Source organism: Pongo pygmaeus, chromosome 14, assembly GCF_028885625.2.
Source record: "Pongo pygmaeus isolate AG05252 chromosome 14, NHGRI_mPonPyg2-v2.0_pri, whole genome shotgun sequence".
NCBI classification, from domain to species: domain Eukaryota; kingdom Metazoa; phylum Chordata; class Mammalia; order Primates; family Hominidae; genus Pongo; species Pongo pygmaeus.
Genome location: NC_072387.2, coordinates 95,325,671 through 95,350,487, shown reverse-complemented (window position 1 = coordinate 95,350,487; position 24,817 = coordinate 95,325,671). Strand labels below are relative to the sequence as shown.

Genomic DNA, 24,817 nt, shown 5'->3' with positions numbered 1-24,817 from the left:
AAGTGGCAAATTTCCAAGAGGTCTCTTAAGATAAACACTAAAGTGCACGAAGAGTAGACAAACCTAGGCTACCTTAACACTGCAGCTTGGAGCATTCTTTATTTTACACATATTGCACAACGTTCCAGGCTGTTTGATATCAATAGTAATAATCTAGGACCTATAAATGTATTTATCATTTATTATATGATTTTCTTGTTTGCATTTTCAACAAAGAAGGCCACACAGCTAAATTCTTTACTTGCAATACAGTCTGACAACTTAAATTTGTACGTAATAAAAATGTAATATTATGTTATGTTGTCTGAGTGTGTATATGCTGTTATGTGGTAATAGATGAAAAACTTCTATGAATCTACGTTTTTATAAATCATTGATTTAGCAAATATTTACTATGTACCCATTATATTTGAGGCACATACTAGGAAAATATGAGATTTTAAATATGACATGATTGCTCACTTCTTTGTAATCCTTATGATTTCTATGGTAATATTTTTAATATTTTAATATTTAATAACTTGCAAATCCACCTTATTCTACCAAAACACATATATGTTCCATGTGTTTTATGTGGGTATAAGCCTACTATATTAAGCTCAATAAGTATTTTAAAAATGAAAATTATGTATCGTAATTTTACATTAATAATTTGTATCTAAAACAATGTTTTATCCTTGGAATGCATCTAACACTCTGATAATGTCTGTAAATTATCTAATAATTAGTTGTAAAAGGTAATTTCTCCATATTATCTCTTCCTTTCCTGATTCTTATAATTGTTAAACCTTTATGGAATATGTAAGGTTTGTTTCATATACTTCCTTTTAGCCACATGGAAAATAAATGCTCCTGTATGAGTGAAGGATAAATGCTGTTATCCAAGAGGATGCAGTTCCTGGGGAAATACATGAAAGATTAAAAAATTAAAACGATTTGGTAGCAACACTCCCACTGCAGCTCACTGAAGCATCTTCTTGCTCTTGTTTGTAATTTGAATCACTTTTTGCTTAATAAAGTCTATCCAGTAATATGGGTTTGGAGGTGGCTCCCCCTGGAAAAGACAGCCTCATGCTGAAATGTCTAATAGAACAAAGTAGCAACTAAAATATAGGAGGTACTGAGTGGCTGTGTTCAATATCCTTCTTTTATCTTTCAGCAAATAAAGTGATTTTTTCCCCTTATTTTGGTGTGTGTGTGTAACTTTTAGTCTATAGCCATCTTCAACATCAGCTCAGTAGGAATTGGAAGACTAACATAAGAATGCAGCCTAGATTTGCACATAGGCCAAAATGACTTTTTCCCCATATTGATAGTCTAAGTTATTACACTTTGGAGGATATGTGGATTGTCTTGCTTAAAACTCTTTCAACCTTCTTTCTAGTTTGTTCTTCTCTAATGCAAAACTGACTGGAACACTAAAATAGTCATTTCCCAGAGGCCCTTGAAATAAACCTGTATGAGATTTAGATTTTGCCAAATTACTGCTGTCACTGAAAACTTAAATTAAAACTGCGTTTTATTTGGGAAATAGATGGAGTGGAAGATAAACATATCCAATATGTGGATCAGCTAAGAAAGAAAAGGCAAGGATCTAGAGCTGGATGGTGAAGAGGCAGCTTCTAGTTATCCTGCAATTGTTTGGCCTTAGCAGGAGCAGTGGCATTTTTGGCATCATGGCAGATACTGAGACATTGGGGTTTGTTCCTGAAGTCCAGGCTAACATCTCTCTCTCCATCTCTCCCAATTATTCAGTATTTTTGTAAGTCTATATTAAATTCCTTTACAATCAAACTATCTAGAGTATACTTCATTCTCAGCAACGAGACCATGATTTGTACTTAGAGCATCATGATCTCATAATTGTGTGGGATCATAGTCATATTGTGATAATATAAAAGAAATACCATATCCTTGTCTATATATCCACACAGCATTTTTTTGGTGGGGGTTGGGGGGTGAATTTGGTTCTTGTAACCAGGATTAAGAGCTAAATACTGCGTCAAGTAAATAATAAGCCCCAAATAAGTATCCCTGATTTATTATTCTGTATCTTATATGCATGAGACTTTAAGGCACATATAAGAGCCCAGGACGTGGTTCTGTTTTTTGCTTTTGTAACTCACACAATGTGAAGTGTATTATTCTTAGTAAGAGTATATTGAGTTTTTTTTTTAGTAGAGTATATGCTCCTTCAATGAATTTCAAAAAAAGCACTCCCTTTCTACTGTACTGACAGATGTAAAAAAACTTGGTAAATTTGAACTTGGTGCACTTAGTCTATTTGCTAAAATAATATTTCTAGCAACTGTTTCATTTGCTAATAACACATTTACTACATTATTTGTAAGACTTGTATTATGAACTAATATTAAAGACATACAATTCTTGTAACATTTTTAGAAATTATAAGCTAAGATTACAAACAATTTTTCTGAGAGTTTTCACATTTAGCTCTGCCAAAACTTTTTCTAGACAACAATCTATTTGGCTTGTTAACCTACTTGGACATTCCCAAAGTCGACACAATATGATACAGTTGCCCAAATTAAGAAAAGGAGCATTTGGTCATTAAGTACAAAGTCTTTTTAATTATTTTTTTTTTTTAGAAAAGTAAGCCTTATTGCAGTATTTGTTTCTGAGCTCACTATTGCTAATTGAATATTTAAAGCATTTGTGGTATGATCCTAATATTTTGCACCTTTATCTCAGCTGCCTGCATAGCCAATTCTGTGGAAAAAGCATAATGATACTATTTAAGATCAAATTGCCATAGACCAAATATTTACAGATGTGCTTTGCCCAAACAGTATAAACAGTAACTATGGCTTTATGTAATTTTTAGCATCATCATCAACATGCAATCAAAATTATCACCCAGTTTTATTTTAACTGTGAGGCTCTGTATATAGTAATTATCTGGTATCAAATTTTTCCCTGGATCCTTTGGGAGAAAATAAGTAGGTTGAGGATGTACAGAGTAAACTCTGCCAGATGAAGGCATCTGAAAGAAAGGACTCATACAAATGGTACCAGTTAATCTTAGCCATTTGACATTTTTTTCTGTTTGATGGTGATCAGTCCCTCTGGACACATTATAGGAACTTAAACTGTTGTGAAATAATTTACCTTGTGATTTACATTTCTCAAGTAGCTAATCCTACTGTCTGTTAATTCTATCAATAACCCTGCCCCACTATGTTTCTATGCTCAGTTTTTAAATTTCACCTTTTTTTTTTTTTGCCTGTTTGACATATTCTGCAGAACATTGTTTGTCTGTGTGTTTAAAAATTGTGTTGTTTAGATAATTTTCATCTTCCTCTGATTTGGAAGAGATGGCCTATGACATATTCTCCAACCAAATGTGTAATAAATGTCTGTGATTTGGATGCTCATGTCGACTAGACACAAAAATGTACAAAGCTAAATGCCTATCTTCTCATTAAGCAGGACAAGATCTAGACTGACATATAAACTAAGTTACTGTTTTCATACATTTTCCTTTCTGAGCCATTAATGACCTCATTTAATTCTCTACTAACAGAGATATATCCAGCAAAAGAAGGTACACAAGACCTGGTTTATTACCACAGATGACCACAGAGGACATCGATGATTCCTTTCTACCATTGGTGAAAATGTTCTTGCTGCATGCTCTTCAACTCTAGTATAGGTTAAGGACTGGGTCAAGGATATTTTTATATTACTCTTATGTAGTGCCTTTGCTCTAAGCTAGGGGAGATGAGATATTTGGTTGCCATTTTTGTAACCTTGAGCATGGTTCATATACTCACCTTAACAGTCAATAAAATTTCTATAGAAATGGTCTGAGCCATTTTTGCTTTTCAATATTTGAGACTTTTTAAAAATCACTTCTAGTGAAGTTTTATAAGATACTATTTCACAAAAAAAAACCTATAAAAAGACTATTTAGACATAGGGAAGAAGTGTCCAACTTTTCAATGTTGATAGTTCAAAGGACTTAAAGAAGCATTTAAATGACCCAGCTTTAAAAATATATATAGATAGATAGATAAATGATGGCGACAAAGTGTAAATAATTTATTTACAGGCATGCTATTAGTTGGGTCCAACCAGCATTCCAGTCTATAGCTACTAGGCTTAAATTGAGCTATTTGCCATTTCTAAATTCATTTTAATCATTTTCTCTATAATATGAATACTTTACAGTATTTATAAGCCATTAAAACAGCACATTCTAAAATGGGCAAAAATATAATGTGTTCAATTATGTTCAACGATATCACTCTTTGTTCCTTTAAGGGTGTTACTTTAGGTCAATTTATCAAAATTCAATTTTATTAGTTCTCAGAAAAATCATAGGCACATTTACATTTTATAATAAATTATCCTCCAAATTATCAACTTTATCATGTTAGAGATTGTTTCCATATATAAAAGCCTCTATTACAATTTGTAAAACTTCTAAAGGACTATTTCATGTATCATAAAATATTTTTACTGAAATAACTATAGAGTAATGCCTTCCCTGATTTTCAGAATTCTGGTAATAGATTGAAATTCAAATGATTTATAGCAATATGTTCTAATTTATAGTTATCTATCAACAGCACCAAATAAAATATAAATTACTAAGATATTCTATCAAATATAATGCACTTATATTTAAGCACACTTATATTTAATATTCAATGAATCACTTGGTGTAATTTATCTGAAATGCTAAATTTGAATACAAAAATATAAAGAAGTATTAATAAATTTATTCCCACTGATTTACACTGTAAAATCCATAGTTATATTACACTCATAAAAAGTTATTTTATTATTTTCAATGCTTGAGTAATAAGGGGTTTTTATCAGATTTACTTTTTCCCCCATGAATATGTCCAGAAAGTAAAGGATAAAATTAGTCAATAGGGAACATCACCTGTTTGTCCCAGGAAACATATGTATGTATTTTATTAATTACAACAATTCTACTAAGGAGTACAGTATTTTAAATCCCATTTCATAGATGGGAAAACTGAGGCTTAAATGACATTTCCAATGTCAAACTCCTACTAATTTTCAATTTGACACTAATTTTACTCCAACACATGCATTCTTTTTCACTAGTAATTTCTGTCTTTTCACCTTTTAACTTTAAAAGAATGTAAAATAGTCATACATAAATATTACAGATATTGAAGATGATTAAGATATATAACAAAAAAGAACAGTTTTTAAAATGTGGCAAATAGAAGAAATATATTATTTAGCAGCCATCAAAAATCGAGATCCCATGACACAAAGTCTAGATTTAACTTTCAAATAATCATGACAGGCAAGTAGTTAGGGATATAGAGGACACAAGATTCACCATATGCTTAATAACTACCGAGCAATGAGTACCTTAGGTTCATTAAATTAATCTGTTTTTATATATGTTTGTAATTTCCTATCATTAGAAAACATGAGATAATTTGGGATTACCAAGAACACTTATCGATACAGGAAAATCTTATATTACTAAAGGAAAAGTTATGATTGGTTTATCTATTTTTGAATCTATCTTAGGAAAGAAACATACCAAAAGATGTCTTATATCTGTGGCAGGATATAATAGAACACATATTGTCTTCGTTTTTTTCTATTGTTTGTAAGTATTACCCTGCACATACATTATTGCTTTTTTACTCTGAAAAATAAGCATAATTAAAAGCACCAAGTATTGCAATTTTTATTTCAAAGTTTTTAAATCTTGAAAAAGAAATTGAGTAACATACAAAATTTGCCTAGATGAGCTTATGAACTGATTAAGAATAAAAACCCCAAACTATTTTATAATTGTCATACATTCAAGACAATCAGTTTGTTTGAACCTTAAAGGTTATTCTTGAATAAACTGTCTCAAGTTTGGAGTGTGTATGTTTAACATACGATATTCAAGTTGTTGACTTTATTTAAGTTAATCTTATTTTCTGAGTACAAATAAAAACTTGTTAAAATGGTATTAAAAAGAAAACATTGGCCAGGTGTGGTGGCTCATGCCTGTAATCCCTGCGCTTTGGGAGGCTGAGGCAGGCAGATCGCTTGAGCCCAGGAGTTCAAGACCAGCCTGGGCAACAGAGCGAAACTCTGTCTCTACCAAAAAAAAAAAAAAAAAAAAATTCTGGGCATGGTGGCACGCATCTGTAGTTCTAGCTACTTGGGAGGCTACAGTGGGAGGGTCTCTGGAGCCTTGGAGTCAGAGGTTGCAGTGAGCCGAGATCACACCACTGCACTCCAGCCCAAATGTCAGATAAGACCCTGTCTAAAAAAAAAATTAAAATTCATTTAATAATTCATGTGAGGTTCAAAAATCTACAAGAAAATTATGCATTGTTACCAAAATTATAGAGAGAAACAATACAAAGATGGATCATCAATATTGTATGAACATTTGTGCACTGCATACCTGAACTTGTGTAAGTAAAAACAATGCTACTTCAAAGAAAGACAAATTACTTTGTCCAGGTAAAACTACTGGTTAAAAGAATGTGAACAGATTGCTTCATGATATGAAAGGAAAATACTGTTTTAAAAATAGTCTCTGCATTTGTATCTGGGGAGAGTTTATAACTACTACTGTTTACTTTCAGCTAAAACATAATAAGTGATGGAACTGTCATTAATGCTCTCCAATGGTTTATTACTATTATTGGCCATTCTTCCTTCCCTTTTAATACCTTACTCTCTTGGGTGGCTCAAATTAAGCTTCTTCAAAGTCCATCTCTCCCTTTGTATTGTGTCCAACACTAAACAACATCTTGACTTTCCCATGATTCTCAGGGACCGCTCTAGACAGTTTGCTTCAATATAAATTGGACCTTTCTTCAACGTCACATGAAAAACCTAGCTGCATAATTTCCATGGTTCAGGGCTCTAGTCTTCATACTAAGAGGTGTAAAAGCATCTTATTTTATATTTCACTCAGTGTTTTAGAAGAATTGATGCTAACTTACCATCTTATGCTGTGAAATGTATAATTTATAAATAATTGATTGTACTTATTAATGGATGTGGGGATCTTAAAGTATTGTCCTTTCCTTGAAATTGAACAGGACATTCCTTAAAATTTAGCGTGGTAAAGGAGAAAAGGAATTTATACTGCAATAAAGAATTTCATGCAAATATGAACCTTGAAAGGGCACAAATATTTCTTTAACCCAAATATGTGCTAGATTTTGATAGGATGGTTGTGCTTGGAAAAAAATTGTATCTGGTTGACCATCTTCCAGACTCTGCACAAATGCTGCTGTGAATGTTAATCATGGTTGTTGCCAAGGTCACCTGAAAAATAATTTATAGTCCCCTTTCCCCAAAAAATGTATCAGCTGCTTACTTAGAAAATTAGATTTATATACAGTTATAGCACCAGATCACTTCTGCATGATTCTTCTATTTTTCCTGTACACCAGAACTTGGAAAATGTATATTTCTGCAAATGTTTATCCCCTTCTAAATAGGAAGGATTGAAAATAATAGAAGTATTTTATAATATTAAAATAATTTACTGAGGCATACTGGCCTCAATATTTTTATTATCATTATTATTATTTTTTGAGACAAAAAAAGAGAATTTTTTTTTTCTGTGGCCCAGGCTGGAGTGCAGTATGTGATAATAGCTCACCACAGCCTCAAACTCCTGAGTGCAAGTGATCCTGCTGCCTCAGCCTCCACAATAGTTAGGACTGCAGGCACGTCACTGCAGCCAGCTCATTTTTTTAAAGACGGGGTCTCATTTTGTTACCCAGACTGGTCTGGAACTCCTGGCATTGAGCAATCCCTCCCGCCTCAGCCTCTCAAAGTTCTGGGATTACTGTTGAGCCACCATGCCCAGTCAATGTTTTTATTTATAGAAGGAGAACGTTAGGCTATGAAAACTCAAATATTTCTTCCAGCAATACATTTTTTAAATTTCAGACTGAGGAAAAGGGAACTTTTACCAATAGTCTCTGCTATTTGCTTTTATATAGTTCAAGATATTAAAGCTACTGACTAAAGTATTCCTACTGCCTTGATATTCCCATTTGAGGCTATTCTAGCAGGAAATTAAATATTTCCTTGTAAATGCATATTTGCTTTCTCTTTTTATTATAGCTATTGAAAAAAACTATAAACAGATGAAAAACATACTCTGATACACAGAAAATTAGATGCTTAAATATAAAATCAGATCTAGATGATTGGCATTAGTTAACAGATACAGTTGTACAATATAGTTCTATTTTTGGCATCGGAGAAAAATATACTCTGGTTTTGAAACAAAGATAACTTTGTACTTATACTCTAATAGGTTATTAATGTTATTCCATAATTAATTGATAAGGAGAAGAAGTTTGGTGATATTGGAAACACTGGATTGAAGCCCATCACATTTGTGGCACCTTTTTATTTGTTTTAATATGGCTGTGTTTGACATAGTGAAAGCACAAAGGCAAAGTAAAAGAAAACCCTTGTTGGGTTTCTTATTTTTAAAAAAATAGTTCTCAGCAGGTAAAAATACCATTTAAGAATCAACATTGCTTTTTATTTAAATTCAAAAGAGATGAGTGATAGCTTCTAATTTTTTTTCCATCTGTGCACCACAAATGTAGATGTCATGTTGGTAATCTCTTTAGGGTTATATGGAAATTAAAAATTGCTGACATAACTGCATTTATTAATATTTACTGCTGTGGGTTGGATACGTCCCCTTCAAAATTCAGGTGTTAAAACTCAATGGCCAATATGATGGAATTAAGAAGTATGGTAGTTGCTGGGTGCGGTGGCTCATGCCTGTAATGCCAGCACTTTGGGAGGCCGAGGCGGGCAGATCACTTGAGGTCAGGAGTTTGAGGCCAGTTTGGTCAACATGGTAAAATCCTGTCTTTACTAAAAATACAAAAATTAGCCGGTCATAGTAGTACTTGCCTGTAGTTCCAGCTACTCGGGGATGCTGAGGCAGGATAATCACTTGAACCTGGGAGGTGGAGGCTGCAGTGAGCCAAGATGGTGACACTGCATTCCAGCCCAGGTGACAGAGGGAGACATTGTCTCAAAAAAAAAAAAAAAAGTTTGGTAGTTAAGATGTGACTAAGTCATGGGGGATTTTTCCCTTGAGAATGAGATTAAGGCCCTTCTAAAACAAGTTTCATGTAGATCAGCTCCTTTGCCCCGCTGCCTTCTCCCAAGTGAGGACATTGAGGACACAGCAACAACACACCATCTTGAAAGCAGAGAAAGCAGCCCTAACTGGACATCACACTTGCTGGTGACCTGATCTTCCGCTTCCCAGCCTCTAGAACTGTGAGAAAATCAGTTTCTGTTCTTATAAATTACCCAGTCTGTAAAATTATTTTAGAGCAGCACAAAGGAACTAAGACATTTACTTTCCGATGAATTTCGGCCCATCTCAATCAATGTCTTTTCAGAGTCCTATTGCTTGTCATTTTGCCTTAGAAATTACAAGCCCTTAATGTAAGGTAATGTTTGAATTGAGGTTGCCACAGGTAATGTCAATAGCCTGAGGAGATATGATTTTATTGTTTGGTATAGCCATGCCAGTTTATATTCAATTTTGTAATTTTTTTTCATGTTCAGACTGATTTCAAAAGGAAAACAATTAATAATATAATCCTTATTTTCATTGTTAAAATCAAATTAAGTTTGACTTCTTAGAAGCATAACTAGACAGCAGACAAAGTTATTTGCTTAATTGAAGGTCCAGTTAAAATTGTTTAATGGACTAATAGTTTTATTGACTGCCCAAATTTTACCTAATAAATGATATCATAGGAAATTATTCCAAATTACAAAATTAGATTAATAAGCGGTCAGAAATTTGGGGAATAATTTAAAATGTAGATATAGGAAAATGATTTCAGTGTACTAAAAATTTGAATTATTGCCTTTGATAAAAAATTGCTGAGACCAGACAGATGCTTCAGCACTGCACTTGAATTTGACCTGAAATAGTTCTTATTTGGCTGTTACAGATCAGAATCCATACTTAAAAAAAAAAAAAAAGCTCTTCTGTAATTCAATTTTCAAGCAAACTTATATTTAGCTCTGCTAGCAAATAGTTGAACAAACACAATTTCCTGAAATACAAAAATTAAACATGATGAAACAGATAGCAGGAATTTCATTTTCTACTTGTAATAACAGAAAAAGCAATGTTTGGAAGATATTGCATGATGAAATTATAGTACCTTTGAATGAAATATTTGACAAAAGTTTATTTTGTTCTGGCAGCATGAGTGAGGAGAACCAGATTAGAAGACACTGCTTCCTATTAGCTGTTGACTCCCATACAAGTGAAAAATAATGCTCCAGTTTGAATTCTCAGGAAACATTTATGAACTAGGTTTGACAGTTAACTTGAGTTTACTCTTTCAATAAAATATTGTGGGCTGAAAATGTATATAACTTTTTCTTTGAAGAATTTCAATGAAAGAAGGCCGGGCACGGTGGTTTATGCCTATAATCCCAGCACTTTGGGAGGCTGAGGCGGGTGGATCACTTGAGGTCAGGAGTTCGAGACCAGGCTGGCCAACATGGCGAAACCCCGCCTCTACTAAAAATACAAAAATTAGCCAGGCATGGTAGTGGGCACCTGTAGTCCCAGCTACTAGGGAGACTGAGGCAGGAGAACTGCTTGAACACGGGAGGCGGAGGTTGCAGCGAGCCAAGATCATTCCACTGCACTCCAGCCTCGGCGAAAGAACGAGACTCCATCTCAATCAATCAATCAATCAATCAATCAATAAAATTTCATTGAAAGAAAAGCTCATTTTTCTCTAAAGAACAGAAAGAGACAAACCTGTATGGAACAGCTATTATGTGTTAGACACTGCTGTTTTCATTGTGGCAAGGTAGAATTCTTCCGGGGCTATAGGCTCTAGCAGTGCTGGCCATTAACACTTTCAAAGAAGCTAGAAATATTCTGTCTGCACTGCCCACTCTGGTAGTCACTAGCCACTTGTGATATGAAGTATTTGCAAGATGGGTAGCTCGATTAAATAATTGAACATTTAAATTTATTTAACATTAGCTATTTCAAATCTATATAGCAATATGTGACAGTGTTAAGTGGCACTACATATTGGACATCACAACTCTAAAGCCAGACTTAACTTTCCTCCGTTTTGTTGTTGTTGTTGTTTGTTTTTTGTTTTTGAGACGGAGTCTCACTCTGCTGCCCAGGCCGGAGTGCAGTGGCATGATCTCGGCTCACTGTAACCTCTGCCTCCTGGGTTCAAGCGATTCTCCCGCCTCAACCTCCTGTTAACTTTCCTCAGTTCTCTATGTGTCATATAACTTCTAAAGGTCTCCATGTTCTCATCTATAAAGGGGAATAAGATATATACCATCTCTCTAGTGGCTGTATGGATTAAATACATTTTTGAATGATGGATCCGTCTAGTAATCACTAAATGCGTTTGCTATCAATTCTCGCAAGAGACTAGCTTTCTTAGCCACCATGCTCCAAGATGTAAAACTATCACCCTTAATGAAAATAGAAGAGCGTTTACTTTTCCCTTGGGTAAGGAAATTAGGTAAGGCCTAATTGGGTAGAGTAAAGCCAATTATTAAACACAGATGACCTACAATTTCCCAACTCCAGCACTTAATGTCTCCTGCCCTTTGCTTCAGCAGAGCTGAGTGTCCAAACGTCATCTATATTCTCTCTCTTGCCTATTGCTGAAAACAGTACTGGAATAAAACCAACATCTGTTTGTTCATTTTGTCTGGTGCAATCTTTTCTTTAATATTCAAATATATGATATTTTATAAGAAAGCATTTATCTTTAAAAAACTGCAAATATGAAGAATGTATTTTAGTGGCTAGTCAAGTTACATTTTTTCTTCACCATAGTGAAGAAAATTTCTTAATTTCCTTTTAGGCAACTTTCCACTTTTAACAAAAATCAGCTATGCCTCTCTGCTTTCTCTTTTGTCTTTTTTCCACAAATATTTCACTTGGAAGCCACCCAGCTTTGGAACAGCTTCCTGAATTTATCTGGAATATCTGTCATTAGCATATTCTATTAATCAACACAAGAGTTACATAAATCTAATAATTACTTATAGTACTCCCTGGCAAGTAATTCTAATTGTTAATTATTGTAATACTATAAAATACCTATGATGAAAAATAATTATCTAATATTATAAATCAAATTATTTTTAAAACACAGAAATAAAATTACAAACTAAAATATATCTGCAGTATTACCTGTGTTTGATTCATTATGCATACTTTTTAGGTATCATTTTAAAAATACCTTTATCAAAATTAAAGTTCTTCTGGCACTATTTTAATTACATGTATTAAATGCATATTTGAGAACACTAAAACTAACGAAAAATGTAAACATTATTTGGATATAACATTTTGGGGGTGAATTATAAATATTTTTCTAAAATATTTACATTATTCAAAGTTCTATTCTCTACCCTTTTCTCTCTTTACATCTTAGACCATTTATGTTGCTATAATAGAATATCTGTGACTGGGTAATTTACTAAGAACGGAAATTTATTTTCTCACATTTCTGGAACCTGAGGAGTCCAAGATATAAAGTGCTAGTGTCTAGTGAGGACCTTCTTACTGTGTCCTCACATGGCGGAAGGGGGAAAGGCAAATAGGGACCAACTTCCCCTATGAAGCCCCATTATAAGCAGACCTAATCCCATTCACAAAAAAAGGAGCTCTCATGCACCAATCACCTACCTCTTAAATACTATTAAGATTAACCTCTCAATACTATAACATTGGTAAAATCTAAATTTTGGGGGGAGTACATTCAAACCATAGCATCCTGTATCTCTGACTGGTATTATTATGCATAACGGACTCAACTAGAAGTGACTTTATGCTGAAGATTTCAAATAATATATCTCTTGGAAACATTTTCTTAGCTCCAAAGAACAAGATAAAAGCACAAGAAATGTATTTGACATTCCCAACTGGGAATCCTGCAAGCGCTTGTTTTATTCTTGGTCCTCTAACACAGGTTTCATATTAAAGGATAGTGTTAGGGAAAATGCCCATGAGAGAAATGTGGAGGAAACCAGAAAAGGCTAGGAAAACTTTCAAAATTTGATGCTAGTCTTACTCTGCTTCACAGAGGTAGGTCAGGAGCAAGCCACATAGACGATCAACAACACTGAAGAAACTTAGGGAAGACCAAAGCAGAATCTAGGAGTCAGCCATCAGAGGAGTCCTGAGACTTTCAGAAATAAACTACTGTATTATCCTTGTCATTTTCATCACTGGCTGGGAGCATCTTCTGGGTACTGTGGCCTCATAGGTTCAGAGAAAACAACCATTTGATTTCTGAGAACAGCGCTAGGGCCCTTGATCAATTACACTCCCGGAAGTTGGAGTCTTCCAGGGAATATATTCTCATGTTTAACACATACCTCATTCACATCCACCCACTTATTCTAGCTAGTAATTTCTTTTAGAATCTTTAGCTAAAACATGTCATCAAGAGTTAAAGACTATTCACTCTGCCTCCTCATATATCTCTCCTCTTCAGGGATTAAGAAACTAATTAAGATAGTAAACATTTTCTGCTTTAAAGGCCAGACAGTCTCTGTTGCTGCTGTTTTAATACAAAAGCAGCCATTGATAATGCATAAACAAATAGCATGACCATGTTCCAATAAAACTTTATTTACAAAATAGGTGTCCCACAAGATTTGAGCCATGGTATGTTTGCCAACCCTTGCTCTAAACTCTCACCAAAGTTTACTAGACAATACAATAATGATAATGTTATTAGTTTCACTGCCTGCAGGCTTTCCTTATCCCACTCTTTATTCAACATAGGAAACCTATTTCACCAGTTAAAGCATCTGTGTAACTGACTTTCCCCAAACAGAGCAATTTTCTAACTATTGGGTGTGTTTAGATATAGTACCTTAATTTGGCCTGGCTACTGCAATAGGAACTTAAAAATGGAATAAGTTTTTTAAAGATTAGGCTCATTTCTAACCATTAAAAGTAAGGATACTGTGAAATTTTATGTGACATCACAGAGGGCCTGAGGAAGAAACTGAAATCACATTTTTTTTTATAGTCCTTCAAAATGAAATGATTAAAAAAGTCTATAAGAGATTTAGTTCCAGGACTTGGGCTTAATCATACGGACAGTTTCTCAAAGATATATATGGTATTTGTTTATGCCTATAGCAAATCAAATTTGTTGAAAGAATAAACATATTTATGTGAGCATGAACCATTAAACTAGGGCATAAAGCAATTGAAATATAGAAAATAAAAAATAGGTCAATTCGGGAGGCCAGTGCAAAAAGAAAGTTAAAGAATGTGGCTCAGGATAAAAAAATTATATCTAGCCATAAAACTACAGGATTCTCACCTTAAAAACTGTGTAAAAATAAATAAATGAATAAATCGAATGGGGCATTTAAAACAGGACATAATGGTCACACATGTTTTTCTCTGCACATTCCAATAAGTAAATAAAGAAAAACATTTATTTTTTCTTATAAACTAGAAGATTTATAGGCTACTGAAATTAACATAAAATTGAAATCTAAATGTATTTTAAAGGAGAGATGCCAACAAAGTTAATAATTCCCTCTTAGAACCCTGCCCCAAATGCTGAGTAATTGGAGACACGGGATACCTGTAATGCACACACATGCAGAAGGTGTATCTAATATGGAAGAACTAATGAAAAGGACCCAGAAATGTTGCTGCCCAGGCCTTACTCTAGGCCACTAACTCTTCTGCCTTCTAGCCAAGGGTGAGAGACGCATTCTGTGGGAAGTTGAAACAAAACAAATTACAGTCACCAATCCTAGCCGAGAGCAGCAATAATCACCTTATTAAAGGACAGTCAATTGAGGATGAAAACCATTGTCAACTGCTTCCCCTAAGCTCTCAAAAACAACAGGCAGGATTTTACCTTCCAGATCAAAAATTAGTATATTGTTCCTTGGAGAATCTAGCTACCCAAAATGATTACACAGATACTTATATTTGCAGATCCTTCAAAGAAGTGTGTGTGTACCTGCCCAAAAATCATGTAAGGACATCCACTGTTTTAGTCCATTTCTGGCTGCTATAACAAAATGCCATAAACTAAGTGGATTATAAACAGAAATTTATTTTTCACCATTCTGGGGGCTGAATAGCCCAGGATCAAGGTACCATCAAATTCCTTGTTTGGCGAAGATTCATTTTCTGATTCGTAGATAGCATCATCTCACTGTGTTTTCACATGTACAAGAGGCCAGCTATGACTCTGAGATCTCTTTTATAAGAATCCTATAATCCTATTCACATAATCCTATTCACAAGACCTGTGCCCTCATATGCTAAACACCTATCAAAAGCGCTACTTCCTAATACCATCACCTTGGATTTCAATATACAAATTTGGGGGCAGTAAGGGAGACACAAACATTCAGGTCATAGCTTCCACCAATCAGAAGCCCTGTCAAGACTTATAAGAGCTTTATTTCAACCTTTGATGTCTTATTAATAGTAACAGAAGCCATTAATCACCAAACATTCAAGGAAAAGTTCTAACATGAAAAATATGAGTGAGAACAAATAAACTGAAAAAGGAAATTGTAGGGAACAGAATCAATGTAGACAGTCAAAACTGCCAAAATAAATGGAAGTTAAAGAAATAGTCAGAAGAGCAGAACCAAAAGACAGAAAACAGAAAAAGATGATTTCTTAAAAATATCATTAAAGTATGTTTTAGGAAATATAAAACCCAAACATTTTGAATAAATATATAGTAAATCTAGAAGTATGTATCGCGCTTCTTATAAATGAAGAGGGCATAAAAAACATTTGACAAGCTACTTCCTCAAATTTTCATATCTTATGCTCCTTTTCCAAGAAAATTATCAGAAAAAAAATGTAAATAACCCAAACAAAAAACCTCAAGTAAAACAAATTTCATGTATGGAATATTTTTCTTGTGTTTGTATTAAGTCCTTTGGACATTCAGTGCCCACATATCAAATCTAAAAATATTTTTTTGCTCTAAAAATAAGCAAAAGAAAGAAAAAATAGTTCTGGGAAAGCTAGAGAACCAGTAAAATTGATAAATAAGTGCTTACTGTAAGAAAACATTAAAAATTACAATCCAATACTGGAATAATATGAAAAATAAGTTATCAATAAAATAAGGTTTTATTTCTTTCTTGGTTCTCCTCAAGAATCTGGTTCCAAGATCAATCATTTGCCCACACAACCTATTTCTGTTGTGACTGGCAGTCAACACTCAGGTGCCTAGAAATTATTAAAACTAAATGAGTACATAATTGACACCGTATATACTTGGTGGCACATTTTTTTGGCTCCATAATTTAATTCCAGGGTGCGACTGAGCAAAATCTTAAACAAAAAAGCTATTTCAGACTATTGCACATATAGATACCCAATGAATATTTGCTGCAAAAAACATTTACTTTAGATATTATGACTTCTATAGATTTCCCTGACTTACCTACTGCCTTGTAGAAGTATTGAAAAAACTGGGACTATATAGTTTTTATAATTTTATATCTATGTGTGTGTGTCCATCAATCCTATGATATTAAAGTAAAATATCTTATTATAACTATTATACAGATGTAAAGTTGCCTTAGGAGAAGCATGGTAACTGGAATACTGGAGAAGTTAGCTGATGAAATTCATAGATTCTGTACAATACTCATGTTCTAACTCCTGAGGTATCATGTAATAGTTTTTATATCAGAGAGTCAGCAAATTGTCATTATGAAGTTATTTCAAGCAAAAGCTTGTTCCAGTTGAAACTGTTTTTGCTTCAGCACAATGGAGAAGAAAATAAACCAGTTTTTTAAAAAATGTAGAACAAAAGTAATTGGTGAAATAAATGTAGCAATTAATACTGATGAACATATATAACTGAAACTTTTTGTTGTCTTAGTAATTCTTGAAAGGTGTCAGAAAGAGTGGCTATCAGAAAAAGGGAAAAAGGCTCATAAACTTCACAACTGCAATTTCCACTTACAGCTCCTTGACTAGTTGCATGGCTATAACTTAATTGCAAGGGGGACTGGAAAGTTTGCCCATATTCCCAGAAATGAGAGGATAAACAGACCTGGTGATCACCAGCTATCTCAACCACCATCTCTTTCCATCTTATACTTCTTTCCAAGCCAGGCAGGAGTCCTAAGCAGAATAACATGTGCCAGTATCCCATACATTTCAATGTTGAGGGAAATATGCAGGAAGCTAAATTCTAGAGAGAGATTAAAGTCTGAACAACTACTAAATAAGTAGTAATTTACTAGAAAATACTTCAATGTGGACTTGCAAAAAGATGAACATGTGTAAGTTCTCATCTTCTCTGCCAGAGGTGGAGATACATCCAAAACAGCAATGCATACATTGAGAATGTCAGTCAAAAGTTTGCACTTCAGAGATATCTTGAGATATCATTTTCTCTTACTACCACCGGAGGCATAACAAATGTGAGAAATGAGCTTTCATTGGCAACATTACTGGCATCCAAATAAATAGGCTGATTAAAATATTCTAGGAAGAGAGAGCTTTAACATTTTCATGAACAAGCTTTGAAAAGCTAGTAATCTCTTCATTTTTATCTTTCCTTAAATAGCACATGGTAACTGACATGATTTCATAGATATAATATTCAATATTATAATGAATGCTGCCACTGGAATATTGTTAGTTTTGTTTTCAGTTAGGGTCAGAGAACCAGACCCTAAAAAAAAAAAAAAAAAAAAAAGAAAGAGAGAGATCTGGAAAGGCACCGAGATCACAGAAAAGCAATTTTGTGTTGCTACTAAGTGATGTTTAAGAAACGATAGTATTTATGGTGGCCTCCTGTCTGAGACTTGATTTTATCACACCATGGTAGCAAAGTTGTGGTAGAAGAGACCTATTCTCACTATCTGCTACATTGATGCCAAAATCGCTACCAAAAATATCTTAATAATTGTGTATGTTCAATTGCTTGGTCACTTTGTATAATAACAGAGATCATGCAAAGGAATCAAAGAGTTGGAGAGCAGAGCAGGTCAGGTGGGAAGACTCTGATACAGCCTAGGTGAACTTGAGGTCGGTTGGAAAGAAAGCCTAAGTAAGAGTGAGAGAAACTATTTCTGAGTAAGGGAGACCGTGGCTGCAGTCTGTTTTATTTTTATTGCATCTTCTTGGCCTTGGGCTTGAATGGATGGAAGCCATTTGTCTGGAAACCTGATTAGGCAATACCTTCAGCTACTGTAAGATCCCCTGTATATACGGTAATATACAGTTGTCACGCTTATTCCTGGTTTCAGTTTCCAAGGTTTCAGTTACCTGTGGTCAACCACAGTGTGAAAATAAATGAGTACAGCACAATAAGATATTTGAGAGAAAAAAAGAAAGAGAGAGAGAGAACACATTCGCGTAACTTTTGTTAAAGTATATTGCTATAGTTGATCTTTTATTATTATTTATTGCTGTTATTCTCTTACTGTGTCTAATTTATAAATTAACTTTATCATAACTATGTATATAGGAAAAAACATAGTGTTTAAGATTCAGTACTATTCATGGTTTCAGGCATCCACGGGGGTTCACGGAACATATTCCCCAAGGATAAGGAGGCACTGTTGTATATAGCAAATGCATTTGTCAACAAATATTTCCTAGACAAGAAAAAAGGCAGAAAAATTAGAAAAAGATAAATAATGGGAATATCAAAAGGTATGAAGAAAATAAAACCACGACCTGCTAAAAAATTGTAATTTTGGCTGGGCACGGTAGCTCATGACTGTAATCCCACCACTTTGAGAGGCCAAGGCGGGCGGATCACGAGGTCAGGAGATTGAGACCATACTGACTAACATGGTGAAACTCCATCTCTACTAAAAATACAAAAACAAAATTAGCCAGGTCTGGTGGCAGGCACCCGTAGTCCCAGCTACTCAGGAGGCTGAGGCATGAACCCAGGAGGCGGAGCTTGCAGTGAGCCGAGATCACGCCACTGAATTCCAGCCTGGCAGCCTGGGTGACAGAGCAAGACTATCTTAAAAAAAAAAAAAAATTATTTTAATTCTGAGAGGTGAAGCCAGCTGGGCTTCCGGGTCCGGTGGGGACTTGGAGAACTTTCCTGTCTAGCTAGAGGATTGTAAATGCACCAATCAGTGCTATGTGTCTAGCTAAAGGATTGTAAATGCACCAATCAGCACTCTGTGTCTAGCTAAAGGATTGTAAACACACCAATCAGCACTCTGTAAAAACGCACCAATCAGTGCTCTGTGTCTAGCTAAAGGATTGTAAACACACTAAGCAGCACTCTGTAAAAATGCACCAATCAATGCTCTGTGTCTAGCTAAAGGATTGTAAATGCACCAATCGGCACTCTAAAAACGCACCAATCAGCACTCTGTGTCTTGCTAAAGGATTGTAAACACACCAATCAGCACTCTGTAAAATGGACCAATCAGCACTCTGTAAAATGGACCAATCAGTGCTCTGTAAAATGGAGCAATCAACAGGATGTGGGTGGGGCCAAATAAGGGACTACTAGCTGGCCACCCAAACCAGCAGCAGCAACCTGCTCAGGTGCCCTTCTATGCTGTGGAAGCTTTGTTCTTTCACTCTTCACAATAAACCTTGCTGCTGCTCACTCTTTGGGTCCACACTACCTTTATGAGCTATAATACTCACCATGCGGATCTGTGGCTTCATTCCTGAAGTCAGAGAGACCATGAACCCACTGGGAGGAACAAACAACTCCAGATGAGCCATCTTTAAGAGTTGTAACACTCACTGCAAAGGTCTGCAGCTTCACTCTTGAAGTCAGCAAGACCACAAACCCACCAGAAGGAAGAAACTCTGGACACATCTGAATATCTGAAGGAACAAACTCTGGACACACCATCTTTAAGAACAGTAACACTCATTGGGAGGGTCCGCGGCTTCATTCTTGAAGTCAGCAAGACCAAGAACCCACCAGAAGGAACCAATTCTGGACAGAATTCTAAAGAAAAAATACTAAACTGTTAATGTGGATGTTTTGTGTATAGGATATATTTAATATATTATGTTTCTATTTCAACTTTCAGTAATTGCTTTCATTTTTAAACTAAGACAGCTTTACATGTGAGGAAGGTAGCAATTAAGAAGTTATATTAATATAAGCACTGTAAAAAATTAAAAATTTAAAAACCTTTAATTATAGCATGTTAGAAAACTGTTTACTGCTCAGCCCATAATGTGGTATTAAATAAGACATTATTGAAACATATGTTTATTTTCTCTAGGTATAAGGGCTGCTGCTTACCAAACCAACTGGACACATTCTGATTTGAAGATATAAGTAAAGCATCAACAGCCCTGAATTGTCAAAAATCTATGTTTTAGGTGAGTTTTAAGAGTCAGTTACTCCTTAATCTCCTAGAGGTTTCAAATCAAGCAACTCTCCTCTCACCCCTGTTGTTTACATTAAGTTTGTGCTTTTAACTGCTCTCTATTTCTGCCCATGATTAATGACATTCTTAAACATTTCTCTTTTTTGCCACCAAAAAAACTAAATGTTACTCTGTGTTCCAATTCCTTTTCTCATCTTTAACTTTCCCCAAAACTATACTAAAAGTGTTATATCTAGACCTCCCTTTCTGCCATCTCTTTCAGACTGACTATTCTTTAGGAGGGCTTGTCCAGCAAAAATACTAGTTTTTTAAGAAAACCACATTGTGAATCACTTCCTCAGCTTCGTTTATAGCAGCCCGAAGAACAATAGTAATTCTCTAATTCCTCACCCCTAAGTCTCACTGTTTTAGTGCGTGTGGGCTGCTGTAACAAAATACCTTAGATTGGGTCATTTATAAAAAACAGAAATGTATTCCTCTTAGTTCTGCAGGCTGGGAAGTATAAGGTCAGGGTGCCAGCAGATGTAGTGTTTGGTGAGGGCACTCTGCTGCATATAGAACCTTCTATATGTCTTCACACGGTGGAAAAAACAAGCATGCTCCATCAGGCCTCTTTGATGAGCGTGCTAATCCCATTCATAAGGGTGGAGTTCTTATCACTCAATCACCTCCAAAAAGTTGCACTTGTTAATATCTTCACCTTGTAGGTTAGGCTTCAATATATAAATGTTGAGGGAAAACAAATATTCAGGCCACAGCATTTTGCTTTTGGCCTCTCAAAACTCATGTCCTTCTCACCCATAAAATATATTCATTCCATCCCAATACCCCCAAAGGTTTAACTTGTCCCAGCATCAACTCAGCTCAACAGTCTAGAACCCAGAGTCTCATCCAAACATCATCCAAATCAGATATGGGTGAGACTCAAGGTATAATATAAATCCTGAAGCAAATTGCTTTCCAGCCGTGAATCCATGAAATCCAACAAGTTATTTGCTTTCAACATATAATGATGGAACAGACATAAGATAAACATTCCCATTTTAAAAGGGAAAAATAGAAAAGAAGAAAGGAGTGACTAGTCCTAAATAAGTTCAAATTCCAACAAGCAAATAACATTAAATCTTAAGGCTTGAGAAAAATATTTTTTGACTCAGTGTTCTGCCATTTGGACACACTGGGATGAGATTTGGTCCCTAAGGCTTCAAGCTACCCACAGTGCAGCTTTCATGGGTTAGATTACATGCCTGTGGTTCTCTGTTGTACACTGTTGACTCTACTGGTCTGGGTCTTGGAGGTGGCCTCACCCCCATAGCTCCACTGGCCATTGATCTACTTAGGGCCATGATGGCCCCACAGAGTTATCCGGTGAATACTGCCCTATAGAAGGCCTCTTCAAAAGGCAAATTTGACACATAGGATCAAATTTAACTAAAGAGCTTCTGCACAGCAAAAGAATCTATCATCAGAGTGAACAGGCAACCTACAGAATGGGAGAAAATTTTTGCAATCTATACATCTGACAAAGGGCTAACATACAGAATCTACAAGGAACTTAAACAAATTTACAAGAAAAAAACCACCACTTCCAAAAGCGAGTGAAGTATATGAACAGACACTTCTCAAAAGAAGACATTTATGCAGCCAACAAACAAATTTTAAAAAGCTCATCATCACTGGTCATTAGCGAAATGCAAATAAAAATCACAATAAGATACCACCTCATACCAGTTAGAATGGCAATCATTAAAAAGTCAGGAAACAACAGATGCTGGAGAGGATGTGGAGAAATAGGAACGCTTTTACACTGTTGGTGGGAGTGTAAATTAGTTCAACCATTGTGGAAGACAGTGTGGCTATTCCTCAAGGATCTAGGACCAGAAATACCATTTGACCCAGCAATCCCAGTACTGGGTATATACCCAAAGGATTTTAAATCATTCTACTATAAAGACATGTGCACACGTATGTTTATTGCAGCACTGTTCACAATAGCAAAGACTTGGAACCAACCCAAATGCCCATCAATGATAGACTGGATAAAGAAAATGTGACACATACACATCATGGAATACTATGCAACCATAAAAAAGGATGAGTTTATGTCCTTTGCAGGGACATGGATGAAGCTGGAAATGATCATTCTCAGCCAACTAATACAAGAACAGAAAACGAAACACCGTGTGTTCTCACTCATAAGTGTGGGTTGAACAATGAGAACACATGGACAGAGGGAGGGGAACATCATGCACTGAGGCCGTCAGGGGGTGGGGGTTAGAGGAGGGATAGCATTAGGAGAAATACCCAATGTAAGATGACAGGTTGATGATTGCAGCAAACCACCATGGTACGTGTATACCTATGTAACAAACCTGAACTTTCTGCACAAGTACCCCAGAACTTAAAGTATAATTAAAAATAAATAAATTAAATGCAAAAATAAAAAAAAAAGAAGGCCTCTTTTGGTGGCCATGCTTACAGTAGGTGAGAATTGATCTTTCTTACTGTATTATTCCATTCTAATGCTGCTACAAAGAACTGTCTGAGACTGGGTAATTTATAAAGGAAAGAGGTTTAATTGACTCACAGTTCTGCAGGCTGGGGAGGCTTCAGGAAACGTACAATCCTGGCAGAGGGGGAAGCAAACACATCCTTCTTCACGTGATGGCAGGAAGGAGAAGTGCTGAGCAAAGAGGGAAAATTTCTTATAAAACCATCAAATCTCATGAGAATTCACCTACTATCATGAGAACAGCAACATAGGGGTAACCGCCCCTATGATTTAATTACTTCCCATCAGGTCCCTCCCACAACCTGTGGGGATTGTGGGAACTATAATTTAAGATGAAATTTGGGTGGAGACACAGCCAAACCACATCACTTAAGTCAGCCCATGATTCAAATGCCAATCTCTTCTAGAAACACCTTCACAGACATACCCAGAAATAATTATTTACCAACAATCTGAGTATCCCTTAACGCAGTTAAGTTGATACCTAAAATTAAACATCACGCTCACCCCATACCCACTACATCAAACTTCATAAAGACTCATTGGAAATCAGATATTAGCACCCAAATTGGGTAGTAAGAGGGTTGTAAACTTAGGGCTAAAATAAGAAAAAGAGACATTTTCTAATTATAACAGTTTCTTAGACTTTGACACCACTTATGGCTGCACTAAAAACCAAGGAATTATCATTACCCATCCTTAAAGATACTTTTTATAATTTAAATGGAAATATTTAAGTGACAATTTTGGAGATATGCATTAGACTTTTAGTAAAGAAATCCAGCTAGCCATCAGTAATGGATAATTTGTATCATCTGTCAGAATGTTTGCATTGTCCTTAATATCTTAGTTGATTTATTTTTGTATCATCCTTTTAGTTGTGCTATTTTATTTTTGATATATTGGACATCTTAAATTGCACAGTTTGAAGTATTGTTTCTTTTTGACAATGACTTTCTGAGGGAGCTTGATCTATATATTAAGACGTGGGAAATGAAATGTCTGAGAGAAAATATGCTGGGATAGGCAACTCACATTTAGGCAGAGGAAGAAAAGTATGACTCAGGAGATTAGGCAAATTTTATTACGTAACTTAAAACTAGGAAATGAAGGTATAACAATATAAAGCATAGCCTTGTTCAACATTTAAATATGGAAAAAAATATGTGTTCCAAAATACCTTTTAAAGACAATAGGATAGGCAGCCAAAATACATGGAGAATTGAAAACAGACAATGTGGTTTTCATACAATTTCCTTGTCTTTTATCATGGATGATCACAGGAAAAGATCGTTTTAGAGAACTTCTGGATTTACTATAAACTTTCTGTTAAAGACATCACTTGTACCTTTGATTTAATGCTGCTTGTATAAGATCATGTTGCACCTGAAAAGTTACTATAAGCAAAAATGGTGCCTTTTTTGAATCGCAAATACTGTTTTTTGTGAGATAATAAGAATTCTATAGACTTTCTTACTTCATCAGACGTCTGTTTTTTGCTCTGCTTGCCAGACGTTTAGAGTTTACAGTGTTTAAATTTAGAAATGAGATTAGCCCTTAAGTTGGTAAAAATATGTTCCTTCCTAACCTGAATTTTGCAATCTCTATTTTAACATCTTTAGTGTTTACAGTTTTTTAGTTAAAATTTTTCTTGTGTCATATGAGGAAAGGCGTGGATCACAAATAATTAAATATTGATGTATTACTTTTAGGCTGCAAGAATCAGATTCACATAAAAGTTGTTTCAGTTGATAAGGATTTATTATCAGAGCATAACAAAAAAGAGAACATGGCTTTGACTATCTCACGTGGAAACCTGAAGGAAGTGAGGATTAGCATTTGGATACAAAGCAGCTCTCAAGTTGTAGCAGTAACTTCTGGGGCCACTGGATGATCTGGCCATCCTCTTGTTTC

At 35.1% G+C, this 24,817-nt stretch overlaps 1 long non-coding RNA gene across 2 annotated transcripts in view; it reads right to left on the bottom strand.

Moving 5' to 3' along the window:
* Positions 1-24,817, bottom strand: part of LOC134738074 (uncharacterized) — a 440,002-nt gene that overhangs the window by 388,030 nt on the left and 27,155 nt on the right. For both annotated transcript variants that reach the window (XR_010123603.1, XR_010123604.1), the window contains exon 3: positions 22,979-23,074. This is a non-coding gene — a long non-coding RNA (uncharacterized LOC134738074). The remainder of the gene's footprint in view (positions 1-22,978; positions 23,075-24,817) is intronic.